This window comes from Tamandua tetradactyla, chromosome 11 (genome assembly GCF_023851605.1).
Source record: "Tamandua tetradactyla isolate mTamTet1 chromosome 11, mTamTet1.pri, whole genome shotgun sequence".
Classification (NCBI taxonomy): Eukaryota; Metazoa; Chordata; class Mammalia; order Pilosa; family Myrmecophagidae; genus Tamandua; species Tamandua tetradactyla.
In genome coordinates this window covers 55,055,114-55,060,219 of record NC_135337.1, presented here as the reverse complement: position 1 = coordinate 55,060,219, position 5,106 = coordinate 55,055,114, and the positions used below count along the sequence as shown (strand labels likewise).

Below are 5,106 nucleotides of genomic sequence, written 5' to 3'. Positions count from 1 at the left end.
GTAAGCTTGAGGACATTCTGATGTCCTATCAATCTCTCCCTGTCCCTGAATGCCCTACCCACTTCTAGGGAGAGATCTTCTTCACTCCCTGGGGGCCACCTTAAGACAAGTAAATCTGGCTAGTATTTACCCCTTGTTTGCCCCCAGACCCTAAAAATCGAGACTTGTTGGCATCCAATAAAAAAAAAAAAATCCTAAAGCAAATAAAGGTGTCTGTATGGAGTAAAAAGCATCCCACGGCTGTCTGGATTCAAATTGTCAATTCTGACCTAAAAAACACATTCTTTTGTGTCTCTCTTCACTTTATTCCCTATTCGCTTTTAAATGGCAAACACTTACAGATAAAATTTCCACCTTACTCTCAAAACAGTACCGTTCCCAAGGGTTTCAAAATAATCCCTATATCTTTAAAAAATACCTTAGCAATAGACTTTACTGGCCTTCAACTGATTCAAATACAATCTTGCAATACGTTAACTAACATACTCCTAATATAATTGAATTTTGCTTGTTGTCATTATTGCTAACTGAATGGATATGGAAACTCACAAATGGGTATAAGAAAGTGAGTTTTGTAATCATTATTGACTACAAGTCCTGAACAAATGTAGAAAGTTGTAACAATTTAAGAAAATAAGTTTTATTTATAGTCACTGCTGCCGATAAGTATGTGCCGGTTTGAATATATTGTGTTCCCCAGAAAAGCCACGCTCTAATCCTGATTCTAATCTTGTGAAGGCAGCAATTTCTTTTAATCCTAATTCAATCCCGTAGGTTGGAAACATCTGATTAGATTATCTCCACAGCAATGTGACACACCCAATTGTGGGTGTGACCTTTGATTAGATGGAGATGTGATTGCACTCATTCCAGTGGATCTTGATTAGTTTATTAGAATCTTTAAAACAGGAAACATTTGGGAGAAACCTCCGGGAAAATCTGGACAGAAATTTCAGAGAAGAGCTGACAAAGAAGCTAACACTTGGGGAACAGAGACACAAATGTTTGGAGATTCTTGGAGCCCAGCAGACATCACCATGAGATGTTAAGCAAGCCAGAATCCAAAACAAGCCAAGGGAAACCAAGAGATGGAAGCCAGCCCAGGAGAAAAAAAGTGAGGGGCCCCCATAGGAAGAGATGCTGAAAATAATGGAGCCCAGGTGTAAGGATCAGCAGATGCCAGCCACATGACTTAAGATTTCCAGACAGAAAGCTAGCAGATGTCACTGTGTGCCTTTGTGGCTGAGAGAGAAACCCCAAACATCATCAGCCTTCTTGAAAACCAAGATACTTTCCCTGGATGCCTTAAATTGGACACTTTTATAGCCTTGCCTTAATTTGGACATTTCCGTGGCCTTAGAACTGTAAACTTGCAACTTAATAAATTCCCCTTATTAAAAGCTGCTCCGTTTCAGGTATATCACATTCCAGCAGCTTGCAAACTAGAACACAAGGCAAGTATACAAACTGTGTTCTACCTGTTAATTAACCTAGCCCTAGTAAGTGCATAAAGGTAAACAAGAGAAAACTTCTGCTCTATTGTAATCAATAACCTCAATATAAAATTGTCAAATGTTTTTATTTATAAAATAAATTCACTTAAAATGCTTATGAAAAGCGGTTGGACCCAGGCCTGAGGCACTGCCCCCACCCCCATTCCACTTCAGTGGATTATGCCCAAGGCAGCAGCAGTGGTGGTTGCAGGAGGGTGGGGCGGGTTGGGGTGGGGGCGAGGACCTGGCAGCGCCTGCAAAGGAGACAATGCCATTTCCAGTTACAACGCGGGGATCACAGCCAACACAGCAGTGGAGAAGCACTATGGCATCCCTCTCCTATCAGCTTAGTAGCCCCAAAGGAGACTGACTGCATCCTTACCCAGAAGCTGATTGAGACTCTGAAGCTTTGGGTGGTGCGGGGGAGGTGGGGTTGAGGAGGAAGAGGAACTGTGGCACAGGGAATTTGGGGAAAATTAAATAACCTGGTAAAAGTGTAAATATGAGAAATCAATGAAAGCAAGAATCTCCCACAATCTGTAATTGAAAATGTTGGAAAAATTTTTACATTCAGATCTTAGAAATTAGGAGTCAGGCAAAAGGCGCCGATTTTAATGTGTGGGGTGCTTCGCCAAGACATGTGGTTTGAAGTAACTTTCTCACCTCATTCTAAGATAAATGAACTTACAGGGAGAAGTAAAAGATCTAAGAGCTTTAGAAGAGGCATTTGCACCAGTTATCAAACTATGCCTTTTTTTTTTTTTTTTTTTTGGAATAGAGATGGTTATTTTCTTTCCAAGATTAGCGCTGCAGACTATTGCAGAAGAACCGGACCTACAAGATGACAATCTGCTTAAAAATTTAGATATGAGATGCATAAGAAGTCTTAATGGTTGCAGGGTAACCAATGAAATTTTACATCTAGTACCAAACATTAACAACTTCAGGTTAACTAGCCATCAAGCTGTGGGCCAAATGCCACAACATGTATTCCGTTATTTTAGGTTTCCTTGGTGGTGTTTCCTGGGCTATGTTAGTAGCAAAAACTTGCAGCTTTGTCCAAATGCAATAGCATCAACTCTTGTACATAAGTTTTTTTTTGGTATTTTCTAATGGTATGTATTTAGATTATGTTAAAACAAAATTGATGTAGACACTGAAAAAAAATCCTTATAAAAATTAAATAAATAATAGAGGGAACAAATGTTAAAATAAATTTAGTTTGAAATGCTAGTGATCAATGAAAGAGGGGGTAAGGGGTATGGTACGTATAATTTTTTTTCTGTTATTGTTTTATTTCTTTTTCTGTTGTCTTTTTATTTCTTTTTCTAAATTGACGCAAATGTTCTAAGAAATGATGACTATACAACTATGTGATGATATTGTGAATTACTGATTATATATGTAGAACAGAATGATATGTTAATGTTTTTGCTTGTTGTTAATTTTTTAATTAATAAATAAATATTTTTTTAAAAATTAAAACTTGAAGTGTAAGCTCTTACATCAATCACATTTATTCCTACACTTTAACTATTATTTCTAAATTCTGAAATGTTTGCTCTTTATATAACATAAGTAGATTCCTAAAACTTTTAATATCTAAGTAACACGCAAGACCCAAAGTTAAAATTTACCAGCTCTGAAAGTCAGCATTACTCCATACAGCAACAATATATAAGTAATACTGATCTACTTAGGACTAAAATAAATAAGTTGTGTACATTCTAAACTTTTGACTTCTGTGTGAGACCCCCCCAAAAAAGAGAGACAGAGTATTTTAAGCAAATATATATATATATGTATGTATGTATATTTGCAAAGTCCCTTAAACTAAACAAACAACCAAAAAAAAAAAAAAAAACCCATGAAACTATTAAATTGCCCCCCTTGGGGAATTCCTTCTATTCTCTTAAGCAATGAGAGCTTCCAATTTAATAAGCTAATGCCCTGTCCCCCAAGGGACTTTATCTTGAAAGCAAAACTAAGGGCTCTCACTTAAATCCTAGAACAAGGAAAAGGGAAAAGGCTGTGCTTTCCTAATCCTGCAGGCTCATGCAGGAGTGTAGAAAAAGCAAAAACTTTCTTCAAATTAAATACCACCAAGAGATACTCAATTTCTTAAATGCTATGCTCTTGCCAACAATAACAAAAAAAAACACACAGTAATTCATTGCCCTGGCCATGGAAACATACTACTCGAGAGAATAACTGAACCAACACAGCAGCCAAAGCCACAGCACAATCAATCAAGCCTCCTTAAGCTTCATTCCTGTACCCATTAACTTAGCATATGCACCATCTTTTTCCCCAGCTAAGCAAAAATGAGCTGCCCAGCTCAGATTCCCTCTTAGACCTGAAAATGGTCATTTCCTTCCCTCTTCCCCAGTTTCTCTTGGCTAATACCTCTTCTAGGACCACTCACTTCTATCCTCCTCTTGCTACTGATTGGCCCTTGCATTTTTAAACTTCTCACCAAGTTTGTTCCAGACTAGAAGCCTTTCGCACCAATCCAATGCTGATGCGAAGATTTCAGGTGTTCCAACCGCCCCTCCGTACATCTCCCCTTTCAACTTAAACGAGATAGCCAGGAAAGTTCTACGTCCCATCAGGCAGGGCCCACACCCCTTGCCAAGCCAGAAGCAGCTACAGAACACAGAGCCTTGTCTCTACACAGCCTTGTCTCTAAGCACCCCTTAAGACTAAGGGGTGAAAACTCCCTGAGGGAGAAGTTGAGGCAGGCAAGAACAGGGACCTGAGCGGGGAGAGAAGCCCTTGAACAGGGACAATTAATCAAAGTCAAGAAGGCCCCTGTCCCCACAGACAGCCTGGCTGGGGGCTACCCACTTGCAGGAAGCTTCCAGCAGCGCTGACCCAGCCGAAGCCAAATAACCCCCACCTGAGTCATCCACGGAAAAGGGTGGAGCCAAAGGTCCTCAACCTGAGTGAGTCATCTACTGAGAAGGGTGAAGCCAACCAACCCACCCAAATGCCCCATCTACCACCAGGCACTGCCCCTAAGAGAAGGGAGGGGAAAGGAAAGCCGCGAACAATGAAGGGGAAGGGGAAATAAGTAAAGCTAATGTATAAAAGCAAATGGTCCCACATTGCCTATTGTCTCTCACCCCCTCACCTCTGTCTTTGTGAGAGTGCGCACATGTCCTCAATAAATTTCTGCCTGCTTACTCTTAAAAAAAAGAAAACAGTAGGTCTGTTTCAGAATCATGATCCAGATTATTTGAGCACATATATAACAGAGCTTATAATTTTTAGTGAATCTGATATGCAATGGATATATTTCTGTGGATTAAAAATAAAACTACCCATGTACTGTCCCTACATCAGATTTCAAGCTAATTGGACTAATATCAACCCTAATGGTATGAGCAATACTTTTGCTAAATAAGCATTATTTTTCAAACTTTTCCAATCATTACTTTCACATAAAGAGCTTTAATAAACATTATTATAATAAACTACATGTGATTATTCTGTCTGGATCTAGACATTTTCAAATTGGAAAAAGTTTAACATGAAAGTTCCCATGTTGTTGAACAGCAACATGGAAACAAAGGACTTTTGTCCTTTGCAACGAAGTTTGCAATTGCTAATC

General features: G+C 39.1%; 1 pseudogene; it reads left to right on the top strand.

Moving 5' to 3' along the window:
- Positions 1 to 1,761: 1,761 nt before the first annotated feature.
- On the top strand, positions 1,762 to 2,669 carry LOC143649125 (poly(A) polymerase alpha pseudogene; annotated as a pseudogene).
- The last annotated feature ends 2,437 nt before the right edge of the window (positions 2,670 to 5,106 follow it).